The 14,214-nt window shown below is 43.7% G+C and overlaps 1 protein-coding gene across 1 annotated transcript in view; it reads left to right on the top strand.

The window, feature by feature from the left end:
- The first annotated feature begins 781 nt into the window (after positions 1–781).
- Positions 782–14,214, top strand: part of LOC146188455 (beta-hexosaminidase subunit alpha-like) — a 54,078-nt gene continuing 40,645 nt past the window's right edge. The window contains exon 1 of the mRNA XM_084603780.1: positions 782–880. The gene's annotated coding sequence lies outside the window, so the exon portion shown is untranslated. The remainder of the gene's footprint in view (positions 881–14,214) is intronic.

Raw genomic sequence — 14,214 nt, 5'->3', positions numbered from 1 at the left:
AGAAGAAAGAGAGACGAGAGATTCGGTGTTCAGCTAAGTGATACTCGCAACAGCTGCGCCATGCCAACGAGAATCTTCAGGCCGGACGTCGTGATCTCGCATTCGTAGTTACAGGTTCGGGCTGCTAGTCTAGGTGGGCATAACTCCGGCTACATGCACGTTGTGAAAATTATGCAAAATTAAATTGTCTTCGACGGCTACTGCCAACGTTTCTGTACAAAGACGCACGCAGACTGCGCTGAATAATAATAAGTAAATACTAAAATATTGATGACAACGTTTTGCATAATTCGTAGCCACTTGACCACATTTCTCATTCAAATAAATGAGATTTGCGTACTGCTCCTCGAAGGTTTTTTAAAATGCCAGTCATTACATTTTTACCATTGTCTAGGATTGCCACTAAGACCCTTTCATCGGAAGATAATGCGATGTTAATAGAATGCCCTAAAACCATGACCTAAAAGGTCATAAGCTAAAATAAAATATTCATCTCCACTTTCCTCGGTTTTCTAACTTTTCCCCCACTGTGAATAAAAAAATTCCTGGAGAAAAATGTTGCCAAACAACTAACTCACGCGAGGTGTACCAAGCGAGCTAATTTTTAACAGCCCATATCTTGTCTTCGCAGTTCGTTTTTTTCCCCGAACAACTCGTTTCCCGTCAATTATGCCGTGCCAGCTGAACCAAATTTTCTCTCTCTGGTTGTCGTTTTTTTTACAACGAGCCTCCACAAGCCTACGATCATGGTCGCTGTCTGGGATCGTCACGTGCGCGCGGCACCGCCTCTCGGCAATCAGTCTGCGGCCTGATAGCCTATCGGTGTTGGCAGCTTTCTGGGCTCACTTCGTTTCTCGCCTTGAGACGCAGCAACCTCATAGTGAGTACTGCCGCTTGTTTCTTGCTTAAGCTTAATGTTCCAGCTCTCCTAGCTGTCCATGAGAATCCAAGCCACTTCGTGATCTAGATAGACATTACTAAGTAATGTTTTGTTAGAATTACTGGCGAGCTCTTCTTTCTCGAGAGCGCCACCAAACCGCATCGAGCCATATACAGTTGACTTCACCCTTGTGCAGAGCACTCGCGCAGGGCTCATCCGGTAATAAAAACCGAAATTAGAAATCGGTCCACGATTTTCGTACAAAGTGCTCGCGATCACCTTCTTCACATGTGTGTGTGGATACATACATGCAAGAGTTGCTTGTAAAAAGTAGAAACTGAGATGAGGTGCCGATTTTTATGCAGGGGAGTGCGCCGACCGAACGCTCTACACAAGGGTGACGCATACTGTACTACGATTCGTGTTGCCTCTAATTCTAGTAGCTGGTCTTAAGTAACAATACCAATAAGGAGAGTCCGCGCGCAAACAACCGCACGCTTGCTCAGCCTTGCTTTTCGGCGCATTCTGAATAATTATGAAACATAGCGAAAAACGTAGATGGATAACGAAAATCTTTTTTATCAGTTTGCGTTTAACTATAACGTTTATTAACAATCATTCTAGCATAATCCGCATACGCACAAGGTCTACTGAGAATTCACAAGCATAGTAAACGGTGTGGGTAAAGCAGTTAATACAGGCATGACCTCAGTGGATGCTAAATCATTACTGGCTTGAAACGAAGGGTTGCTTTTCGTTGAGATAAAGTATATAGGTAAAAAATGTCAAAATTGTTCTGCGATGTTTTTACAGGCGACGAGCCTAAAAGCATAGTCTAGGTAAAGGCGCTGAAACACGCTATGAAAGTTGCAGTTTGCCAAACTTTCATTTAACCAGTTCACACATCAACCTGCAGGCTCAAAATTGTAACCACACAAGCGCTAATTTGTGTCTTCTAGTATTTTGCGACAACACTACGTATTTTGTAAAGAGGCAGACATTGCACAAATCCTGCAGTTTAAAAAACAATGAATACGGCGGTCGTCTTGCTGTTCCGGCGCCGTCTTGTAGAACCAAGAATGCTGACAAATAAATTCAATATTTGTTAAAGGTAATTTATTTCAAGAGCGCAATTTACGCATTGTGAACGTCGACGCGCTTATCTCTCAATTGGCCATCGAAGAAACGAACTTCTCTCTTATTGTTCGCATAGCGAAGTGGCGGCGAAAGTTTCGTGGGTGGCACGAGTTATCAGGAAAGAGCTTCTCGCAACCGTAATACTAACGCTTCCTTGTGTGTAGTTTTGGCCGGCCTCTGCAATGGTTTGGTTTGTAGGGTTTAACGTTCCAAAACGCCTTAGTTGAGGCCTGCGAAATTTTCAACCACCTGGGGTTCTTTAACGTGGACTGACATCGCATAGCACACGGGTGACTTGCTTTTCGCCCCCACTGAAAAGAGGAGGCCGCGGCCGGTATTCGGTCCCGCATCCTTGGGGGCAGACGCCTAGTGCCCTAACCATTGAACCATCACGGTGGTGTCGGCCTCTGCAATGCCTTCAGTGCCTCTGGGGATAAAACGTCCATATACATTGTACTCAAAAGAAAAAAAATATCACATCAGCCCTTCACTGGTACAAAGTAAGCTCCGTGAGCCACTTGAGGCTTCCGGTCAGTAAGAATCAGTTCTGGCTTCGAAATGCTGTTTAGGCATAACTTCACCTGATAGCTTGAAGTCGCTGGACGTTATTTGTCTTGACACATTGTCTAAAACAAAAGCGCGAGCCATTCTTAGTGGGAGAATTACAGAAGTGGGAGTTTAGCAAGTAATTATCGGGGGGTAGGGGAAGGGAAGTATGCTGAAACATCGTGGAGGGTAGGGATTACCCTTTCGTTGTGTCCACTCCTACGACTATGCTCACTGAGGCGAGCATCACCCGTCTTGTGAGTGTGAACATTGCAGCCAGGCATCTGGGATGAAATTAACCCTCTCATGCATACGGGCCTCATATGAGGACACTTATTTATCCGGCTATAAAATTCCTTCAGTCGTTCGGAGCGTGTCACTGCCGCATGGAGTCAGGGCATGTGAAGTGCCAGGCCTGGGCATTCTGCAGGCGGGTGATGTCATCAGACTGTCCGAGGGACTTCAAGAAAAAAATCATAAACTTTATGCCGATAACTTCTTCACATCCATGGCCCTCGTCAGGGAACTGAGAGAGGACGGCATATTGTTTGTCAGGACATGCCGAGCAAACTGTCTGCAAGGAGCAAATAAAAAGCTAAAGTCCTTGAAGGAGCTCAAAGCGCTCGGAAGGGGAAGCACATCCATTTGCACATAAGCGGGCAACATCACGGTGACAAGGTGGCTGGATAACTCGCTTGTTCACGTTGTTTCAAGCTATGCAGGACGGGACCCTGAAGGCACTACGAAAAGATTCAACAGGAAAGAGAGAAAAGTAATCGATGTCAGCAGGCCATACTGCGTGGAAGTATACAACAAACACATGAGAGGTGTTGACCTCATGGATTCCTTGATTGCAAGGTACAGAAATGACGTGCGGAACAAAAGGGGCTTCTTGAGAATGTTCTTCCACCTACTAAAAGCGGCAGTTGTGAACGCCTGGATTGTATGGAGGTGGGACAAAGGCACGGACCAATATATGGACCAACTTGAGTTCCGAAGTTGCGTTGCCAAGGCGCTCATATTCCGCGGTGAAGTAGCGCAGAGCTCGTAGCGACGAGGCCGCCCATCCAACGATCCTCCTCCACCATCACTAAAGAAGAGGGTGCTTCACCATGTGTAGCTGGAAAAAAGGTTGGACGGCGGGCAGCATTTCCCAAGCAAGAGCATCCTGAAGTACGCCAGCCGCTGTCGAAGTCTTGCCTGCCGTAGCAAGACAAGATACCTCTGCGGTCGCTGCAACGTCTCTCTATGTCCAGAGTGCTTTGAGTCTTTCCACAGCGCGTAAGCATAGTATGCAAGACCCACCGTCATCCTTTCAATGTGATTTGTTGCCTCTTTCAGTGTTCTGGTATGAAAGCTCTATATTTTTGACACTGTCACTACTTGTTGCGTACTTGAGCCAATTACCTAGACCACCTTACGGCATGTTGTCCTCATATGGGGACACATCAAAAATATAATAAGGATGTTGTTGATTACTTGAATTAAATTATTTTTGTGATCTTTGTGGCATATAGCGACATTTTTAGGCGATAAATAATTTTTTTATACACTAAGTTTAATTCATGCATGAGAGGGTTAATGTGATCTTGAAATTATACCACCGCACAAGGTATGCCACTGGCATTACTCGGCTGCTACGTCCTCCTTAAACCAGGAACGTGAACTGTGCCTTGGAGTTTGTTCAGTTCGGTCGAATGTGTTAATTTTCATCCGAAATAATGACTGAAATAGCCTTAGCTGGGTAATGTTGTCCTGCATGCTGGGGTATATAATATATAAAAAATGATTGTTTACGGTAGAAATAAGAACATTAGGACTCTCTCTTTTCAGCACTGTGTCCTTATGTTTTTGAGCTGAACTTCTACTAGTGCGAATAACAGCGCAAAAAGGTTTTTTTTATGACTGTTCGAATGTATACGATACTTCCTGAAGTTCCTTGCCGTAACTAATGAGCTCGGACTTCCCACTTTCTGATAGCTCTCGAAGACACGGGAAGCAATGTTTCCTGAAACATTCTTTTCAGGTAATGGCAAAAGTCCTAAACAGACCAGTGTTAAAGGCACACGCTGCCCTGGAGCTTAAACTTCATTAAGTCAAATACGTTTAACCCAGCAATGAGCAATTTTTGAGGAAACCTGGCTAGCTTAGGTCTTGCACACACACAGAGCATAGAGCAGTCTGACGTCGGATCCGAGGCACATGTTCTACACAAGAGCACCAAAAGGCATCTTTTAATGCCCTTTATCTCTTTCTGCAGCTTACGAGTCTGTACATTTGAGCTCCTACGTTTGGTCAATTTTTCTTTGTGGTTTTTTGCATGATATGTCATCGTATATCACAAATGTACTTTCCGGCGTTTAGTTTCTAAATATCATGAGTTTCACCACGCCGATCCGCGCACAGGCGATCTTATAACTGCCTGGCCACAGCCCTTTCAAAACTGCAGTGATGCATGCAGGCGTATTTTTCTACATAGAAGAACGCGTGTCGTACTGCGCTTCTCTGACCTCGTACTCATCTGTTGTGGTTTCGCCATGTTTTTCAAAGATAAAGTGCGGACGCGCTGTCATATTTTACGCAGAAATATCGCGACAACCTGCCTGAAGCACGGGGAAAGGGGTAGGAAGAGAGCAAGAACAATCCTCACGGTAGGCTGAAGAGCACGCGTTTTTACACTTGCGTGCAAGCAGTGCCGACGATTTTCTGAATGATCTTGCCACTTGCTTATAACATCCGGGTAACTACAGAAAGTGAGTTTTCAAACTAATGAAATTTAGCTGTATTAGGGTGAAAATCAAGAAACAAGCGCAAAGGATAACAGTGATAAGGCCCGACAAAGAGCGCTCTTTCAGACTGAAGAAGAAGAAGAAGAAGAAGAAGAAGAAGAAGATGATGATGATGATGATGATGATGAAAACGTTTATTGAAAGCCACATTAGCTTAGAATAAGGGAAAGCTGATCGGGTTCCTAGTCAGGGGCACTGTTGGTAAAAGCCGCTGCCCGTGCTCTTTCGGAGAGGGCTCGTTGTACCTTGAGGTCCGAGCCGGTCAGGACCGCCTCCCAGTCTTCCCACGTTGGCTGATCTATTATGTCAGTACTGGTATTTTGTTGACAAGCCCGTATGATATAAGTCAGCCTTTTGGCCACAAAATGTGCCCTGCGCTGAAAAGAACTCTGGATCAATGTCGTGAAGTGTTGTTGGATTATTTCAGTGGTTATAAAGATCACAAACACTCCCTTTCTTTTCAGTCTAAAACGGACTGTAGAGTTTTCATAATGAAGAGAAAGCAGAGTGTTTGTGATCTTGATAACCACTGGCTTTGTGAACACTGTGAACTGCCCGAAAGCATTATCCTGCCTTTTGTTCTGTGCAATTCTCACGTTGCCGGCGCGGAGAATATGTTGATATATCTACTGCGCCGCACTTTTAGTGCACCCTATCTTCAGTGCAGCGCGGCAATGCCACCGTTGCTGCTGCGACCGATATTTCAGTTCTGCGCTTGCATCACTCTTGAGAGGACTGCTTGAAAGAGTACGTATAGCTTTTTCATGGGCCCTGTCAAGCGAGGTTCAAAGGACTGTCGACCCTTGAACATCCTAGTTAGAGAGTGTGGTTTTCGTGCTGGACTGTGCCCATATCTGCAGCAGGTCTCCAAGGTTAACATCCTTTAGTCTCTAGAAAAATGTAGGTAAGGGAAGGCGGCAGAGTGGATCCGTAACCTTGGAAAAAGGATTGGCTTTGAGGACTGAACAGGTCGCCCTGGGCTCCAGAAGCAGAAATGGCACTAAACCGGGACTAGGCGAGGCTTGCCACCGTCAAAAGTGGTGCGATCGGAGCCCGGGTCAGTGTTGGGGCCTTCCTGTGGAAATCCACAGCTGCATTTGTTCCGGACACTTCGTGCCCGAGGTTCTTGCTTCGTCCGGCAGAAGTGATAGAAAGGGGAATGGTTCAGTCTTGGGGAACATTTAGCAACAGAAGGCTCTTTAGAGTTCCAAAATATATTCAATGAAGGAAGTTGCTAGGGCAAACCACAGTGGACGAAAACTTCAAACGTTCTAAGTTGCGGCGAGATAATAGGGCTGTGAGACCTGAAGCTGTATAATGTGAAAAAGTGGGTAGTCCAGAAAGTTGAAATACACTTATTTACTAATTTCTTTTGGGCTGATTCTAATGTTTCTAATATAGGCTAATAGTATGAATGCTGAACAAGATGAGGATTCCAATTTAGTTACACTTTCTAAATTGCAAAAGTAAAACGCGTGCTTCAAATGTAAATGACATGGGCTTCTAGAAAAAGACATTGCAAACAATTTTATATAAATTATTGTTCACTCGACATCCATTGTACCACCTGGAAACTTAGCAAATAAGTCGTTAAGCAGTTCGGGATCAAGAGATGTGTTAATGCTACGCTATGTCGTAATCCTTAAAATGTTTATAGAAAAAGTGGACTTTCGTGCCGTTTGATAAGCTGCACGGTCGCGCATCGAGCAAGATATCTTTTTTCTGCTCCTGATACAGGTCAATGTCCCAGATGGGCTAGGGTTGCGAATAAAGAAAATCCTTTGAGCTGTTACGTTGTTTTCATTAAACGTTGTAAAAGCTGAGTGGGGAAATCCAGGACAGCCGCAATAAAAGCCTGTAAATTTTTGAACGTAAAAGTTACTTTATTGTGAAATTCTACATGAAAATCTGTCTTGCTCCTGGAAGCTTCTGCGTCTATAGCAGTCAGGAGCTGGTGTGCAGATGCGGATCGCGGAGGAGCTTTTGACTGCTGTGAGCTTGTAGTATGGACCACCCTGTTTCTAAGCGAAACCTTAACCATGAAATTACTACCTTCAATAGGAGACACGCGATAATTCCGTTTTAGTAATGCCCCGATGTCCACCTTAGAGGGCGGCATGGCAGCAAGTACTTGGAAATACATGAAGTTGTGAAATCATCCCTCCTGTCTGCCGAACGACAGATCGTTTGTGTAAATGACTTGGAGTGAATGCGGCTTGAGGTGATTATTTGAAAAAAGTGAGTGCGAACAAGAAACCACGCGGATATAGTCTTCTACTTTTTCACTTGAAGTTTTTACACTGGCCCTCTAAAATCAGCTCTCGACTGGTCAGAGGAATTCTCGTAAGCATTTTTGTAGCACTATGCTTTAGATGCTAAAACTATTGAGGCGACCTCCGTAGACAGGCACCTTTTCGATAAATGCAACCAATATTACAAAAAAAAATGTTCATCTGTCCGTGAAAAAAATAATAAAAACGTTCAATGCAATTAGATAATGTCAAAAATATTGCGAGTGATTGCGGCAAATGGCACAGAAAGAAGAATGTAAATCCTTGTATGTTTTCACTCATATATTTAGAACAATATTTAGAAACAAATACGCTCGAATTAATTTCAGTTAACGTGACATCATGTTCAAAAAATTTGAAAAGTCCTGCGGAATGTGAAGAATGTAATTTTTTTAAGTTGGAAAAGATTTTTTTTTCTCTCGATTGGTTGCGCCGTTGAGCAAAAATAATGTAGGAGGCAACACAACACGGCTTTTAAAAATCGATTTATTTCTTATGTTCGCCACCAATGAAATCTGTAATCTCTTAACCGATATCTAATATATTTCATGAGCCTACTGGAAGGACCAACACTGTTTTGTGACAACCGATCATGACATCTAAATTTGCTAGCCTAGTTAGGCGGCGTGTATAAGTTTTCCCCTTTTCTTGAAATATTTTTTTCCTCTCTTAGCGTCAGAGCAAGGGGCTACATTTTGGGTTTGCCGCCTTTAATTAGCCCGCAATTCGGTTTTATTCGTGGACCGGGCGTGAAAAAGGCGTTGAATGTGAGTGTAGGACCGAGAAATAAACAGCACGCTGCTGCAGATGAAGTTATGTGATGTTAGGAAGATAGTGAGAGACCGGAAAGCGTGGCGTGACATGGTCCATAGGGTCACGAAGAGTCGGACACGACTGAACGACTGAACTGGACTTACTTTTCAGAACGGCGATTTTTCAGAAAGCTTTCAACGCTGAATTGGAAATATTTCTCAGCAGTTGCGCTCTATAAAGTCTATTCTGCATCTTCATTCGTGGTGAGCTAGTTGGAAAACACTACGCTGCTTAATTGCACTGGCGCTGTTCGAGTGTCCCCAGAGCTTTCTTCATGGCTTCTGTGCTCTAGTTAGCACTTAGTGTTCTTTTTTCGTGCGTTCAGACTATCCTAGCATGCGGGAAAGTAAAGATAACACTTCAGAGCGAGCAAGAGAACATTACTTTCAGTTAAATTCCTCCAGATCGTCTCGAAGTCGCACGTTCTCTATATGAACCATAGTGGTAAGTCATTTGTCAAAACTCCCACACATCGCTGAAGCCCAGAGAAATAACCAATGGCAGTAACTACATACGTGTTCGAAATCTAGACGCCAGAATTATTGAAGAATGTAGATTCAGAAATTTAGTCTGCAGGATTTGACGCCGTTTCGACGGTTTTTCCGTTTACCTCGTTCTCGTTCAAGGTTTTGTCTGCTGGACGAAGCAATCAAAGAAACCTTAAGCACGATTATGTTAGAGAAGTGGCTGGTACTATCTGAAAAATATGAAGCTAACATAGACTCCAAACGTTTGAAGATTAGCAGATGATCTGTGAAAAATTGTGTCGTTGTGACCTGTGTTGCACTTCGTCCCACTTTCCTTTGCGGTTTCAGTCGCGTGGTGTTTATTTTCTATTTGCGATTTACAATGTCGGTAATGTTGGTAGTGTTTTATTTGTTTTCAAATAATAAAACTGTTTGGTCAGCTGCTATGTCATGCTAAGTGGGAGGCTTAGCGCGGAACAGACAAGGACAAGAGAGGCACACAGGACGAGCGCTCGTCCTGTGTGCCTCTTTTGTCCTTGTCTGTTCCGCGCTAAGCCTCCCACTTATCATGTATTACCAACTAGCCCAGAACTCTACTTTGCTATGTCATGCTTCATTGCGCCATCAATTTCTCTTTATGATTGTACATTTTTGGATGTCTAAAACTTGGAGTTCAAACAGACACGTCCACAAAAAGAAAATTCAAAAACGCCGAATACATGAACACCGATGTGTTATTTCTGATTCTCTGTGCGTTCATGTGTAAGAAATATTAACAGGCTTAAAGACGAAACATAGCGGCGAGTTTCGGTCATTACTTGCTTCAGATAAATAAATTCGCCTTCGTTGCACGCTGTACACCGCTTATATTCTTCTCGGTCAGAATATAATGAAGGAGGAAAAAAATGCGCGGAATTCATAATTTTCGGGTTTGAGTTTATCTTGGCGTAAATGAAAGCGACAAATTCAGTGTTGCCGCCGCGCAGAAGTTCAACCTTCCGCATACGGGATGGACTGCAATCATGTGCGGTACACCAAGAGTAGCAAAAAGTGGCGAGCAGGCTACAAGAAATATGGCAAGCAGTATGCTGTTTAAACAAAATCTTTTTCAGCTGCCATTACATCTAAACATTACGCACCTGGAGAAGAGACGGCTGCAGACGAAAAAGAGCATGGATTGGTTGGATATACAAGCAGATGAGGTTGTGGGGCAGCAGGCATTTTTGACTTGGGATGATGAAGATGGTTATACGGTCCAAGAAATTTGCACACGAAGCAATCAGCGAGAAAGGGGGCAAGGGGAAAAAAGAGAAATACATGATGTAAAGGCGGGGAGTTTCAGGATCAAGGACGTAGGTTTGGTGCTCTGAACTAGCAGAAAAGGGAGGAAAGAATTAAAGGTGAAGGAGAAAAGGGAGTAAAAGGAGACAATAAGCCAGTAGGAGAAATGTGCACTGTTAATCGCCGCTTTTTGTGCAGGCCCGGCAATCTCGGGCAACGGAGGAGTGCCTGACAGGCTTTTCCTCTCTAGTTCATCGCCGCTGTCACTGACCGCGATCATCTTGAAGGCAAAACATCCGGTGTACATTTTAAAATTGGTTTGTTGAGTGCTTTGTTCTTCACTTTTACGCTTTTGCAATAACCGAGCAGCCAGAAAAACGCGACACTGGGTTGGCGCCTTTGTAGCTGTGCGTACTACATTAGATAAGAGGAGATGCGGAAAATGAAATCTGAACCTACTGGCTTGACCACTTGATACTGGACCGGTGCTTTTGTCTGCTTGGATGGCTATCGGCGGTTATCGTAGTGCACTCTGCAGTGTCACTTGTGTTTCCATTGAAGCGAACCCTGCGTGACGCAAATGTGGTTCCAGGAAAAAAAAAGTGACTTGTTTCTACGCGCTATCGAGCCGTATCACACACAAATACCTATAATGAATGCAGTAGAGTCTTTCGTAAGTTTCCAAACGGATATGATGAACAATTGTTGTCAGCCAATGAGCAATGAAAGAAATAGCACCTACTGTTGACGTTTGGCCCTACAGGTCAGTTCAATTGCATATTAATGTTTGTAGCCATTCATAGCTACCTGGTGCAAGTTCACAGTAATAGCGCGGGTACTCTGTTATGCAAGGGATGCGTACAAGTTTACATTAACATATTGCAAGCGGCCGACGCCATCTCCAGCTGGCCTATTTCAGCGCTTACAATAGCTTCGATATGAAATTTATTACAGCTTTATTGCGTATGCCTTCAGGTGAAAAAAGACGTTGAAATTATCGCCGGCTATTCGAGCCGCTCTAGGAATTAAGCGCATGAGCAAGGTCTGTGTGAGCAAAGCACAGAACACCGAGATAAGGATAATAGAAGGGTTGCAGTGCATATCAGAGAACAATGCCAGAGCCACCGCAACAATAAGCGGTACAATATAATTCTCTGAGGAGAAAAAATAGTGGCGAAACAAAGGGGATGAAAAATTGTGTATGACGTAAGAGGGCATTTCAACAGAGGACCAGATATGGAAGAGAATTAAATGTGCTAACTTGCAACTTCTCTACTTCAGAAAGAAGCTTAAACACCGTAAAAATTCATTCGTAATAATAAAATCGAATTAAATAAATTTAACTCACAAATATAAAAGTTCATTTACAGATGTCCGCCCCGCCGTGGTGGTATAGTGATTGCGCGCTCGACTACTGCGCCTAAGGGTGCGGAATCGAATCCCAGCATGGGCGGGTGCTGCGGCCGTTTTTAGATGAAGACGAAAAACAGGACGCCAGTGTGCTGTGCATTTCAGTTCACGTTAAAGAACCCCAGGTGGCTGAAATTTCCAGAGTCCTTCACTACGGTGCCTCTCATAGCCTGAGTCGCTTTGGGACGTTAAACCCCACAAACCAAATAAAACCATCTCCAGATGTCCATCTCGCTCCATCAGCCTTAACTCGCGCTTAGTTAAGGCCACGGTAGTGTTTCTCATACTCGAGTCTGCTTCTTGTGAGATATGATAATACTCAAACTATTTCACATACAAGCTGGTCTTTGTGGCGATGCAGCACCAAATTGTTGTCGAAAATCGCAGTGCACTGGCAAGTTCTGCAGTACTAAGTAAATAATTTAGACGAACCGGAGCTTACCAGTGAATTTCGGTGCTCCAATAGTCGTTCGTTGAAGCATCTTCCTGTTTGTTTCACGTAAAAAGGGTCACATAAAAACGGAACTCTGTAAAGCACACCGATCCTGCACTGCGTGTATTGTGTGCTGTGACGCACGCCGCACCTTTCAGAATCGCAATCACTAAATTTTTTTTTCCTTTTTAGTAAAGCCGGAGTCCTGCTAAATTTGTCTGAAGTGGAAAACAAAAACAAAACCTTTCCATCGAACTTCTTCGGTAGTGTTTTTCATGTGGAAGAAAGCATACGCACATGTGGGAGTATTGCCACTTTATCTTTCTTCAAAGTATCTTCTTCGGCTACTTTTTCTTCTTGGCATCATTTTTAAATTAACCGGTTGCAAATGTACACCAGTATATTTTCCAGAAAAACCAGCCTTCCTGCACCGATACCACTTTGTTTTAAAGCTTGAGCTAACTTCGTGTGTGCAGGCTGTGTGTGCAGGACTTCTATAGCAATCTATAGCGATACAAGTTTTACAAGTTTAGAATGGCTGGAAACAAAATCGAGTTGTTGCCGGGTGCTTGGTGCGTACCTCCAAAACGATTGGTTACGCTGAATCGTGTTCAATTATGTTGAATTGCTTTCTCGTGTTTCCGCGCACTTTAAGGTTGATTTCGTCTTATTTTAGTGGCTTTCGTGTCATCTACGTTGCGACTGTTATATTGACATTTGCAATTGCTTTGTATGCTCATGTCTCCACCAGTCCAGTTTGTGAATGCTGGCAGATTACACGCGTCTGATCCATATAACTCAAGTGTGTCTTCATTAAATGTTCACACTTTACTTATTGGGCCACTGCTTCGGTGGTGGAGGTAAAAACAACATTAAATGTTTGTCATTAGTACCACCCAGGCTTGTCTCCTCGCCTCTGTCGTGTCGTTTCCGCGGTGTTGTTATCTACTATGTCTGAATTTGTTTGGTTCTCTTTCAGTGGCAATAAAATTGGGCAGCTAATTCTATAATGCAATGCTGCCAGGAAGAGAATATTAATTAAACGAGTTTGTGGAGGCTTTTATGCATTTTTAACCTAAATAATTAAGACGCCGGAAAGAGTGGCGAAGCGGCGGGTGCAACACAGAGTTTCATAGCTGTGGAAATCTACAAGATAGTTTATAAAATAATCAAAATTGTAAAATTTTATGCCTAAGTGGTGGATATTATCTTTTGTTGAGCACTCGTTTTTAAAGCCTTTGACCGATTGAAGTGTACAGGGGCTCAGGACCGAGTAACGCCTTGCTAAGAGTTGCGCTATGTCGTCTGTCATACTGGCCGAACACTGTGCGTGTAATGTCGCGCCACGTAAATGGTCCATTAAAATGTACGAGCGAGACGTTGAATTCACTGGGGTAATGAAAACCATAGCAAAGCTACCGCGCTGGTTCATGGGTAAGGACGCTGCAAAACTGCTCCTGAGGTCCTGAGTTCGATCCCACATGTAGCCGTTGCTCTTCGATGGAGGCCAAAAACAAGGCTGTCTGTGTGCCGGGCGATATCTGTGCACGTTAAAGAATCCGCTTCAGGTGGTCGAAGTTTCCGGAGCCCAACACTGCCACGCCGTTTATAGATTAAGTCGCTTTGGGACATTAAACTCTGTAAACGAAACCAAGCAAACCGTAATGAGCTTATCCCATTGCTGTTCCTGAATACACTTATCAACAAATTGTTTTCCTTATAGGGCTCACATTCGAACTCATTTCCGTATAGTTTATTATAAACACATACTACAAACAAGAAATTGAAACAAAGTGAGCATTACCTTATAAATAAAAGGATAGTTTGGTTGGCATGCACTTTGTTATGCTGTGGTGAGCGTGGTTTCACTAATCGATTTCGATGAAAGCAATGTAACAATCTAGAGCATCGTTCCGCCGGGGGAGTTTGTACAGTCCGTATCTCAATCAAGAATTTCTTTCTGCCGTCTACAGCTTCGACTGCGCTGGCTTATATGTCCACCGCTGCGGTGTATTACCGAAATGAGCTTCGGGTATTTTTATGTGCGCCGAAGATAAGTTGGCACGTCAGGTTTGGTCATGGTTACATTTACGGGTTACGGTTGTATTTTTGTGAGTGTTGTAGCAGGCCGCCTCCCTCACTGCAATTTGAGGTTGCGTTGAGGACA

The sequence above is a fragment of the Amblyomma maculatum genome, chromosome 5, assembly GCF_055883805.1.
Source record: "Amblyomma maculatum isolate TAMU_Amacu chromosome 5, ASM5588380v1, whole genome shotgun sequence".
Lineage (NCBI taxonomy): Eukaryota > Metazoa > Arthropoda > Arachnida > Ixodida > Ixodidae > Amblyomma > Amblyomma maculatum.
This window is presented reverse-complemented; position numbering and strand designations above follow the sequence as displayed.